The sequence below is a fragment of the Myotis brandtii genome, unplaced genomic scaffold (assembly GCF_000412655.1).
Source record: "Myotis brandtii unplaced genomic scaffold, ASM41265v1 scaffold237, whole genome shotgun sequence".
In the NCBI taxonomy this organism is placed as follows: Eukaryota; Metazoa; Chordata; class Mammalia; order Chiroptera; family Vespertilionidae; genus Myotis; species Myotis brandtii.
Window position 1 is genome coordinate 5,449,643 of NW_005358943.1, and position 11,975 is coordinate 5,461,617.

The 11,975-nt window shown below is 46.6% G+C and overlaps 1 protein-coding gene across 1 annotated transcript in view; it reads right to left on the reverse strand.

Moving 5' to 3' along the window:
* The window catches only part of EMP1 (epithelial membrane protein 1), a 17,001-nt gene extending 5,912 nt beyond the window's left edge, over positions 1-11,089 (reverse strand). Inside the window, exon 1 of the mRNA XM_014540141.1 lies at positions 10,930-11,089. The gene's annotated coding sequence lies outside the window, so the exon portion shown is untranslated. The remainder of the gene's footprint in view (positions 1-10,929) is intronic.
* Positions 11,090-11,975: the final 886 nt, after the last annotated feature.

Below are 11,975 nucleotides of genomic sequence, written 5' to 3' on the forward strand. Positions count from 1 at the left end.
TCAAGCAAATAAGTGACTCTCTTTCATCATAGATTTCTGTGATTGTGTTCCATCTACTCACCAAGGAAAGGAGCACATTGTCTTGGAATGGAAAGTGTTCTTAGTGTGCAGAAAACACAATTTTCTCTGCTTTTGGCCTCTGGATACAGCCAGAGGTAGTGGCTGTTTAGTGGAGCTATCACTTTATACCTATAACTTCATCTTTTCACTGCCCCAAATTTGTCAGGTTTTTTGGTGTCATCCATTGTCAGTGTAAAAGGCTTCCCAACATATATGGAAACAGAATGAACTGTATCTTTAAATTTCTGGCCTGGATCATTCCTAGTTATTCAGTCCCTATAATAATGACCCCCAGGAGAGAAACCCCCAGCCTAAGGAAGTTGGGTGGCAGACAACCCTTAGATCTTTAAGGATGAGTGGCACCTAATGGGTGAATGTCTGGGGATCTAACAAAGAGCAGAGTTGATGGGTTTAAATAACAGCAGATCCTGCTCTCTCAATTTCTATACACCCATCACTTACAGTGTAGCTTCCAGGGAGACTCATTTCCTGCCCTGGTGTATATCTTGCTTCATAGCACTAAAAAGAGACCATTTCTGAGCATTAATATCATTGGAAGTATTGGTTGCATGTTCCACTAAAACAATAATTGACTTCTCCCTCACACCTCTCTAAAATGCCGTGGATGGCACTCTCCAATGTAAAACATACCCCTAGTCATAGCTGGGCAGCTTGAACCAGGAAGTAGACAATAACAATATTGCAATTCTGACTACTTGGGTGCAATGCCTGCCTCTCTCCCAGCATTTTGTGCACTGGGCAGTCCCAAAGTTTGTCGGTTGGTTGTTGGGAACTCCCATAACAATAGGGTTATTTGTGGTGCTTAGACTCTCAGATACAGGCCACCAGAGCTAGTCAATGCACAGTGTCCTTAAAGGATAGGACATCCACTGACTATACTATGTGGGGTTCCAGGAACACATTTCTCCACCCACCATTGTAAGCAGAGGAAGATCTCCTCCTATACCCTCACCAACCCAACATGCCAACACAGGTTGGTCAAAGCTCCATAGGGCTGGGTGGAAAACAGAAAAATATAGGAGGCATGAATGTTAACTCTAGAGAGAAGTGACTGCTAAGAGAAATGGAGGTAAGAGACTAACAGCCGCACATGGGTTCTCTGTTATTCCTCCTAGATTCTTCTTTCTGCCCTAAGGCACAGGCCTGCCAGTTCCCTTTCCACCGCCGCCATTTGTTGTTTCTGACCACGCTTCTCCTTTCCTCCCCACAATGCCCAGGCCACATTAGAGAAGCTGTCTCTTTATGCACCTGTCCCAGATGCAAGCCTCACAACCATTCTAGATCTGGGTTAACTTCTTGGCTAATAGAAAATGTATTGCAGTTCCTGGAAATGGCCCCGAGGATTACAATTGCTGGTGATGGAGGCTGTAAATGATGACCTCCTGTGGGCAGGGGGATAATTACCCTCCAGTTGCCTCCATCCACTTAAGTGATTGTTGGTTTCTCGACTCCCTCTTAATACCTTCCTCCCCACAAATGAAAGAATGGAAGGAACATAGCTCTGAGACTGCCTTGCATTGATTGCCTCTTTGCCTTTGTTTGGGAAACCTAACACTTTTAAGGTCCTCAGACTATGAGAAATTTATCAGGCCCTTTTGGACACCTTTCTTTTTTCATGAGAAACTAGTACTATGGAAACTTTAAGATAATTGACTCCTAAAAATGTTGGTCATTTGGCTTCATGTTTGCTAAGCTCCGGGTCAGATAACTTCTTCCTGCCGTGTTGTCTGTGTGCTTATTAAGCTGCTATCAGAGCCTGGGGGGAGTAATTCTTTAAGGGTGATCTGTGGTACAATCATTGGGAACAATACAATAAAACAGAGTAACCAAAAACCTACTTCTCCAGCAAAGGAAGTGGTGGAAATCCCGGGCTTGAGTCATTGAAGAATACCCTGAGCCTGGCGGTATAACATAATCAGAAACAGGGAGCCGGGGCCCTGTGAGCAGCAGGAGAGTCCCTCAGAGCTCCAATGTCCGTGATTCATCGGAGAGTGGGTGAGATTCTCCCAGACAAAGGCTAGTGGAGATATCCTCTACCAGATGGCGCAAGAGAGCTTTCTGGGAAGCCTGAGGCTCGGGCTGGCTGGAGAAGGCAGTTTGGTCATTTCCCTGGCAGCCCAAGATGGCCCAGGTTTTTCTGGGGAGAAGAGAGTAATAACAGCCAGATGCCAAGTCCCCCATTTCTCCTTCCTCTCGTCCTGCTTTTATTGCCCAAAACATCACAGTCCGGCCATGAGTTGTTCCTCTATTATTTATCTCGCACCCATTCTTTACTTCCCATTGTCCTTGTCCACTTCATGTCGTAGCCAGGACCATAGCATCAGCCCAAGGTCCTTTTCCTGAACGACCCCTCTAATATGCCCTCCACACTACCAGTGTGTTATCTGACCATGTTACTCCTCTGTTCAAAATCCTCCAAACTCCCCGCCACCAGGAAAAAGAGACTCCAAACCCTGCAGGCACTCCGGCCCTGGCAATCCTAGGAATGTGGAGATCCCAGGAATTGGGTTTCAGAAAGAAAAAAGCATCCTTTCTCCAGTAACTACCTATCAAATTCTTTTCAAAAAAACTCAGATATTGCCCCCTTTAGGAAGCCTTCCCAGATACAGAGGCCAGAAGTTGTCATTTCCCCCTGTTATGCTGCAGCTCTTCCATTGCCCTTTATGAAAAACACTAGTGGCAGCTATTTTTGGAAATGTTTGGCTCCCCCATCCTGAAGACCCTAAGTTCCTGAAGGAGGGAAGCATCTTGTGTATGATAGGTATCGAATAAATATCTGTTTGGTGAGCAAATAAATATTTCCTTCTTGATAGAAAAATAATCATTGCCAAAGAGACTGAAGATTTTATAATAAAAAACAGAATTCTAGAGGGAAAATGTTTCCTTTTAAAACATAAACTTTTGTCCTTGTTATTTTTAGATATTATTTATATATTACTATAACTATGTATTGAGCATCTTATTACATGCAAACTCTTATATATATTTCCATATAAAAACCTATATAAACATATGAATATCTCCTCAGTACATTTGACTAATAGGGGGTATATATGTGCTTATTGTCCTTTATTCCAGAGGAAATAAGTGAGTGAAAAGATAATACCTTAAATTTCTAAACACTAATTTGTCCACGGATTTAACTTTTCTAATTCAGTTACAGAATCTCTGGACTGCAGTTCCTCCCAAGTACATGAAAACTCATCTACAAAGCTACACCAAGGAACTATCTAACTCAGGCTTAAACTCCTCTGGTCACGGGGAGTTCACTACCTCCCAAGACACACACACACACACACACACACACACACACACACACCCAAAGTAGGAAGGTCCTTCTGCAATGCATCAGCATCTCTCTTGGCAAAGACTCCCCTGAACTTCGTCCTGCCCTTTGTCTAATGCTTCCTCTTCAGCCCATTTCTAAAATGGTTACCTTTGCAACAGAACTTTCCAGTTATCAGAAAATTAGCCTGAGGGCACCACCTTAGGTTCCCAAATCTCAATCAGGTGAGAACACAGTCCTGAGAGACTCGACTGCTAGACACCACTCCGCCTTTTCATTGATTGATGTTTTTCCAGCGGGGACATCCCACCCTCTTTCTGGATAACTGCAAACTTTGAAGAAAGCTTTCTCACACCATCTGACCAAAGGCGGGCTGCTTCCTCTGAGGCACAAGAGACAGTGAAAGCCAAGTTGTTCCTGGTCATATGATCTCCATGAGTCAGCCCGCGTCTCCGTCTTCGTGCCATCTTCCTCAGCATGACACCCGAAACTCTGAAACTCCGAAACTCCGGCAGCGGCTGCTCCCTCAGGACACTGTGTAGGGTTGTGGCACGAACGTCTTCCCGGCCTCCACACATCCAGGTCAATTTTGCTTTTGTTGGTTTGTTTTTGATGTGTTTGTTTCCCACCGGGGAGCATTTGCGTGGGCACAGTGGATGTCCATTTCACACAAAGGCAGAAAAGGAAATACTCTCTTCTGGAGCGGCCATAGAGTATGCATCCGGAGGAGGAAAAGGCTGGGATTCAAGTCAGGCCAGTGGATGAGACCTTGGATGAGCTTTTCTGGCCAGTGTTATTGTTGTTTGATATCAAGTGTACTTGCCATTCTAAATATTGTTTTCACAGAGGGGTGGGAGAGGGGGGCATTCATTCTCCATGGGAAACGTGTGGAGAGAAAGCTCCTAAAGAACCATTTCCTCCTGCCCCGGGATATCTGACACTTGGTGTGGGAGGCGAGAACTCCAGGTTGCTCCTCACTATGTACACATCATACCAGGCCTGATGTTTTTAAGTGCAGGGAAATTTTTATGACCTGGAGAAACATCAACCATCAAGCAGCAAAAGTAACAAGGATCTCCATGCTCCAAGAAAAACATCTATTTTTTTCATGATCCTGGGGAAAGGGGACTGCATCTCCCAAGTGCAGGGTATCATAAATGGGGGTGACTATGGTAAGGGTAGTGTTTATTGGCACTGGTATAGACAGACTAGCACAGACTCTCACATAGTTAGGGAGGAGGGACTAGGGGGCAGGAGTGAGAGGGCAAGCATGTTATTTTAAAAAGAAGAAAAAAGAGCACCTATTAGAAAACCAGCTTCTCATGAAACTTCAGCCTGACCAGCTGCTGACTGTGGCAAAATCACAAAACCTCCCTGGTCCGCGGCTCCTAGAGAGGCAGTACCTAATGGTAAGGCTCACAGGTTTGCGGTTCAAATTCTGACTCTACCACTTCTTTTTTCTCTTTCAGTTTTACTGAGGTCTAATTGGCATATAAAATTGTCAGACATTTAAAGTATACATCTTGGTGATTTGCTGACTCCAGGCTTCTTAACTGTGACCTATAAACCTCATAGGGTTGATGTGAGGATTAAAGGGCCATGCCCGATACAGAGCAAAGGCTATATACGGTGGCTGGTTATTCTTTTTGATCAATTATGTAAAATGAGAGGCTTGGGCCAGCGAAATGGGCTTTCGGCTTCCCTGGCAGAATCTGAGGACCAACATCTACACTGAAGGCAAACAAATAGCATGAATCTTGTTTTTGCAAATGCTCCCACGGAGAATTCCGTGTCTCTCTTATTTCCCCTTGTCCGAGGAGGGAATGGGTCAGGGCCACATCTGCAAAGGCTGAGGCCAGGCTTGGGCTGCGAAGAGGCAGCCAGCCCACGCCCCCAGAACGCAGCTGGTCAGGCCCTAGGGCGAAGTCTCCCAGGCGAGGACGGAAGCATCAGTGTCTTCTGCTGCTGACAAAGAGGAGCGCTCTGGCAGCCAGAAAGTCTTCAAGGGAGAAGTTGCCAAAATAATAACTAGGGTTTGGGAAGAAAATCAAGGTGTGGCCCGGGCCCAGCGGCGCTTGGGCGGGTCTACAGTAGATGGCGGCAACATGCTTCAACCAGCAAAGCTGCAGCCTTGGGGGGTGGCAACGAGCTGGGAGGGGTGCTGCCCCTCAACCGGAGGTGCCCAGAGAGCACTGGGTGGGCTGCAAGTTTTGTCGCTCTTTCTTAGGGCAATTGGTTGTTTAGAAGTTCAGAGGTGGTTAAGTTATTCAGTCCAATCCCTGGACAAAGGAGGAAATGGAGTCCCCAGAGGGAAAGCAGAATGAGAACTGAAGCCCACCATCTCCCGCCATCTAGGCAGGCCTCTTCCACTCCAGTGTGATCTCGCTCCTGTCTTGGTCTTAGAGTTCAGCAGAAGTTCCCAAACTACCCTGTTCCCCCTGCTACCTCCTAGTCAGTCAGGGAGTCAATACAGCCCCTCAGAACAGTGCCACTGGCAAAAACAAAGGGTCTTTCAAGGGCCACTGCTTCTTCCCGTCTGGCCACCAAAGGCCCAGACCCATCCCCACACTGCAAACCCTGAGATGAGCTTCAAACATTCTGTCCTGCCCCCCACCCTCAGCACGGAGTCCCCTCCCCACGGAATCACAAAGTAAAAGGAAGCTCCAGGCCTCAGCCCTCTCTGAGCTAAGTGTGAACACACCCACTGGCCGGACTCATTGTTTCAGCATAGGAATCCTCTCTCCAATAACCTATAGCTCCAGCCCATGGAAGAGGGGCCTTTGATTACTTGAAGGAAGAAGTCTAAGGATCAAGGACCTCATTTGGCTCTCAGCTCTGATCTGAAAAGAGTTGAGAAATGTCTGGAAAATCACTGACCTATTGGCACAATATTCCATGGAAACACAAATGATACCAAGGATGTATTGACCAACATTTGTGCCTGCGCAACTTAAGATTCTTCACCGGGCACAGTGAACAGAATGTTTGAACCTGAGGAGTGTCCTGAAACATGAAGGGTGTGTGATCCCCAAACAAGAGGGAGGGACTTAGGAGTGGAAACATCCTCACACTTCTGTCTTGCTCTTTCACCTCCTTCGTCTTTCTCTGTCCACTTTGCTTTTTCTCCCTCTTCTAGGCCTTTCCATTTCCCTCTTCTTTGTCCCAACACACAGGGCCCTAGGGAAACACAGGCAGTTCCATTTGCTCCCTCCTCTGCCCTTTCCTCCTAGTAGCTTCCCTTTCCTCCTCTCAATTTGTTCCTCATTGGCTCCCATCCACACCTTAACGGCCACACCCTTACGCTGCAGAGTCTCCCTCCTTAAGAAGAGGGTGGAGTTCCTTTCCCAGGACCTGCTCAGTTTCTCCCTGAGCCTGATTGGGTGCCTGGCTGCTCTCAGTCTTAACAGGCTTAGGTAGCCTGCCCCTCCTCATTTGAGCTGGCTTCTTTGTGTTTTATTAATCAAATCTCTTCCTTTTTACCCCAGAGCTGAGTGAGTGCTCATTGCTATTAGATGATGAAGCTGGAAAACCCCATGCCTAAGAAATCTCCGAGTGGATGAAGCAGAAGAAACTACCTGGGTCCTCGATCCTCTAAAATGCTTGCTTCAATGCAACAAGTTGCCTCGTTTCACTTTTCTACCAATTTTTATGGATTAAACTAGCTATGAGCATGAGCCAAGGATTTCTCAAGATAGGAATGTTAGGACCTTGGGACAATAAAATTTCAGAGCTACACAGGCCTTGGGAACCCCCAAGTTTATTGAGAAGACAAGTGACCTAACCATGTTCCCACAGCAAAGTCAGGACAGGACCACAGCCCCTTCGTCTTCCTGTTCAATGTTTGCATCTACTCCAGGATTTCTGCCACCAGTTTCAACCTATGCCTAAAGGGTTCTCAATTTCACCTTCCCCGTTGGAAGACAGAATTCATGAAATAGGCTCAGAAAACACAAAAACTGCCACACCCACATAAGGCCACCGGCATTAGAGGCTGAGGAGTCCATTTTAGTTCCAGGAAAACACCATTTCCACAACAGGAAAGAAAATGTTGATCCAAATATTTTGTTAAAAGGGAAGAGAAACAGCAACATCCATGAGGATTTGTAGTTTTATCTTTATGCTTCCTATCAGTGAATCTTCCAATTAAATTGAGAGCAATGACTTTACCTAGCTAGCGCCAGGGACCGAAGGGTTACCAAGTATGATCTTGAGACATTGTGTTTGGGGTGGGGTGCTGGGAATTCATTAAACTACTAATCAGAACCATATTTGGCTCCCTTGATCACTAAATAGAAATCAGAGTCATCTGGGCAGAACTGGGAAGAGGATTGGAAATGGGAAGTTCCTGGTCAGAAGATCCCAGTCCTGTACTGGTTAAGGATGATGAGCTCCCTCAATGGATTGACATCCAGATCACCTGCCAGCAATTAGACCCAGGTTACACCGATTGGCAGCCTGTTCCCATAGTTACCATGACAGGTGGTAACAGTGTAAAGGCATGGGCTACAGGAACTCTGGACCAAGTTAAGGGACAACCCCCACATGGCCAAGTTAGAAGCCTCTGTGTCTGGTATTAAATTGATTTAACCATGACCTTGTGGGGAGCAATTGGGTGTGTCCCCCTGAGTATGTATATCTGAGAGTCGCAAATGTCTCTGAGCTTTTGTATATACAGGTGGTAAGTTAAGGAACCATATTCATGTGGAAAATGAAATACCTCGGACTCAAATCATATGGCTATGCTTTACTACATGCATAGTTTCAACAATTCAAAATGTTTCCTGCTCCTTTGCTGAGTCTCAGGCAATAATATTCATAATAATCAAGTTTGATCCATTAGCAATTAAGTAAGGGTTAAATGTTTAGAGGGTAATATGCATTGGGTGGAGCAGCAACAACAAAAATGGAATACATTCTGGGTCACTTAAGGACAGCAGAGCTTGGAACAAAGAATAGAAGTTCTAGAAACCCAATTTCGCTGGATTTAAGAAACTCTAATCATTAGAGCTGTCCAGCGAAGGGGGGTGGGCATGGATGTGCACTCTGAGATACCGAGCCTCCCACCCCCACCCCAAAATGTTAAAGAAATGTCAAATGGCCATCTGTCCAGGGTGGTGTAAAAATAAGATTTCTGCATATTGTAGGAGAATGGAAAAGTGGATCTTCAAGATCCCTCCCAAACTGAGAACAAAATTAAGGATGGAATATAACTAAATTTGTCCTGTGCCCTTTTCTCTGGCCATTTTTTCAGATGTGTTCCCCATCAGGCCCTGATGAGCCTATAAAAAGCTGTTTTCTTCTTCCTGCGGGACCCATTGATCTCAGTGGTTCGGCATGAACCAAAACCCACAGAGCCAGCCAGACCAAGCCAAGAAGGTCTTCATCTCCAGCACAGCCTTGGTGAAGCCCATTCGGTAACCAACCCCCCCGCCCCCCATGTCTGCATGTCTCCCTGGGAACTGCATGGGCCCACGCTGGTCTCAGGAGGGAAGTGGGAAGGGTTGGGAAAGCCACAGTGAGTCTTTCCAGTGGTCTGTGGAAGGATGTCCTTCCTTCCTCAGAGGTCTGCCCTGAACTCCTGGGAGGTAGCCAGCGTCTGTTCTGAGATGTGATCTGCCCTGGGTTGGTCCTTGACGGCATTCTGACAACTCCCAGGACAGTTTAGTGCCCTCAAAGCACTAATGTACAGTCTGGGGGGTCCTCTGACCAGGACGCTAGACCGGATGTCCTGCAGCCCTCCAGACAGCGCTCCGCCCCCGCCCCATTCTTCAGAGTCTGGGGTGGAATTCGATCCTCCTCTGAGGGTGAGAGGCAGCAGGGGAGGAGAATATAACCCTCACAGTTCAGCCTTGTCAAGGACTTCCAGCTGCGATCTAGAAAAACTGCCTTCGCTAGGACTCTCACTACTTCTTGGAGGAAGAGGGGAAAGCGGGAATCAGAATTGCTTTTTTTTCCCAGTTGCCCTCAAAGCCCAGGAAATAACACGCAGCCTATTATCTCATTTATAAAACTACAGTATACCATCAAATGGGGCACAAACAATGCAATCCTTGATGGTTTACACCCAGAATTTTCCGTATTTTCTATTTGCTATTAGCTTATTAGTTTAACCCGTGCAACACGAAAAGATGTGTACTAACGTCATAGAATACCATTACTATCAACTTAATAATGGCTTTCCTAATCCACATCAGGTAATCTGGAAATAAAAAACCTTTGAAGCAAGTGTGGGAGTTCCCTGCATCTCGAAAAGTTGCCCTTGCATTTACTTAATCATCCCCCTGAGGGCAGTTTTCCCAGAAGCGCTGCCTGTACAATGTACACAGGCTGATTACATTTAAACCTTCCCTTCCAACGGACTGCGTTTCTAAAGGAAAAGTCTAATTTCACCAGACAAGCTGAATCCTGTCATTTTCGTCCTCTTGTTTATGTGTGTGTGGTGCAGGGGGGGGGGGGGGTTGGAATGCACCCGTAACTATGTTGAAATAGGCCACACCTCAACCAAAATGCTAACCTAAAAAAAAAGCAAACAGAAAGCACCTACTCCTTCCTTTCTCCAGATTCACTGCGTGATTAAGCACGAGTGTTTGCATCTGTGCAACCACAACTTGGACGCGTGAGACGATACACGTCCCCGAACAATGACTGCCTTCCATTTAGAAAAATTCCACATCCACCTAAAACACATTTTTTTAAATCACTTCTGATTTCTCAACTGTTCCCTCAGCACTAAAAGCCAGCTATTTCTGGGGTGGAAGCACAAAGCCATTTAACATTTCTTACAGAAACAAGTGAAGTTCCCCTGCCCCACCCTCTCCCCCAATTCCAGTTTCCCTCCTTTCTCTCCCATCCTGCACATCTGGCCAAGGAGGGAAGGAGGTCGGGCTCCAGATTCTATTAAGTGAACCCCTCCCGGAGTCTTATTTGAAAAAAGCATTTGCTTCTCTCTCTCTCTCTCTCTCTCTCTCTCTCTCTCTCTCTAACGGTTTTCTTTAAACAAAACCCACCTCTCTTTCCCAACCTGTGGGGAGAAAAAAAACACTTCAATTCAAAAAGAAGTGAATGAACAAGCAAGAAAGGCAGTAGTGAAAGCCACTGCAAAAATAAACCGAAGAACAGCCCTCTATCCACCGTCACCCCCAAAAGACCAGCAAACAACCAACCAAGCAGACACAATTCAAGTCCTGAAGCAATTTTTGAATCAAAATGGAGGAATGGAAAACATCTGGCAAGCGCCGCCTGTCATTTCAAAGGTTTGTGGTGTTTCCTCCATAAAGACTGTCCTATCCAGGTGTGTTCCAAAGTCCCTGCTCCCTTCACATCTTCAGAGCAAGCACCCGGGCACTGCAAGATCATTACAGCCCAGTCCTCCGAACCTTATGGAAAAAGTTGTCTCAGTATCCACTTGTAGCCAAAAGTTTCAGAGATTCAGTTCAAGGAATCACAGAAATATTGAAAAGGGAAAAAAGAAAAAGAAAAACTTAGGTGAGGTCAGAGAAAGAGAGCAGTGGAAAGGAGAGAGAATTCTCCGAGTTTCCCCACAGTGTTGGGAGCTGACCTACCTGAGGGTCCCGGCGAAGGAGGTGCCTGGAGTGGCAGGAGCTGGCAGCTGCCCGGTCTGCTCTTCTGGAGGTTTGTGACCGCAGTGAGGGGAGGGACCTGCCTCCCGAGGTTATAAGTTTCCTGCGCTGGTGTGCTGGGGTGTGTGATGGGCGGTTTCTTTTCCCTGTGTTTTAAAGGAGTTTCTATGAATCAGTCTGGTTTTAAAAAAAAAAAAAAGATTTGTTGGTAAGCTACGCCCTTCTAGGTTGGCAGGCTGTCAAGAGAGGTTGGGAGTGAGCCATCAATTCAAAGAAGCCTGTTTAGGCTCCCTCTGACTCAGACACACAGACCACAGTGGAAAAAGGAGTGACATTGCTTCAAATGAGTAATAGGAGTCACACAAATAGATCTGTTTACCGAAGCCCATTCCTCGTTACCAAAAAGAAGACTTGGTTACCAAGGGGATAAGGCAGAACACAAGTTATGTGCCCAAACTTCTTCTGGGAAGGGGGAGGGAAAGGGACAGTGTCCTGCCCATTGAAACCCTATTTGATCGACCGAGGAGAGTCCCATTCTCTCTCTCCCTCATCAAATGCATCAGCTGCTGTTCACGATCAAGAATGATCAGATTTCTTTCTTATTTACTTCCCTGCCTGACTCAGGTGCACTGTCCTGTAAGGTGAGGCCCTGGAGGCCGAAGGGCACATGCCAAGAGCCCAGGTAAAGCTGCCTCTGAATGACGGCGCACTGGTCGGGCAGAAACTCATGTATCCTTGCGCTCTGTGAATGCCCATGCCTACTCCACACACAGTCGGGTGGAAGTGGCTGAGAACTTTGCTCTGTGATCTCCATGCACTAATCATGTGGACCTTGCTCTACAATTCGCTTTCCTGTGCTCGGCCGGAGCATAATTGGCACAACCCTCCTGCACCACTCCACCCTCACTCAGCACTGGAGCCAGGAGGGGCCGGAGGAGTCATCTAATCTCAGCCAAGGCATTCCACTGGAAAAGACAGCCCCGATGCCTGAGTTCAAGCCCTGCTCTCCCCCTTATTGTCTGTGCGAC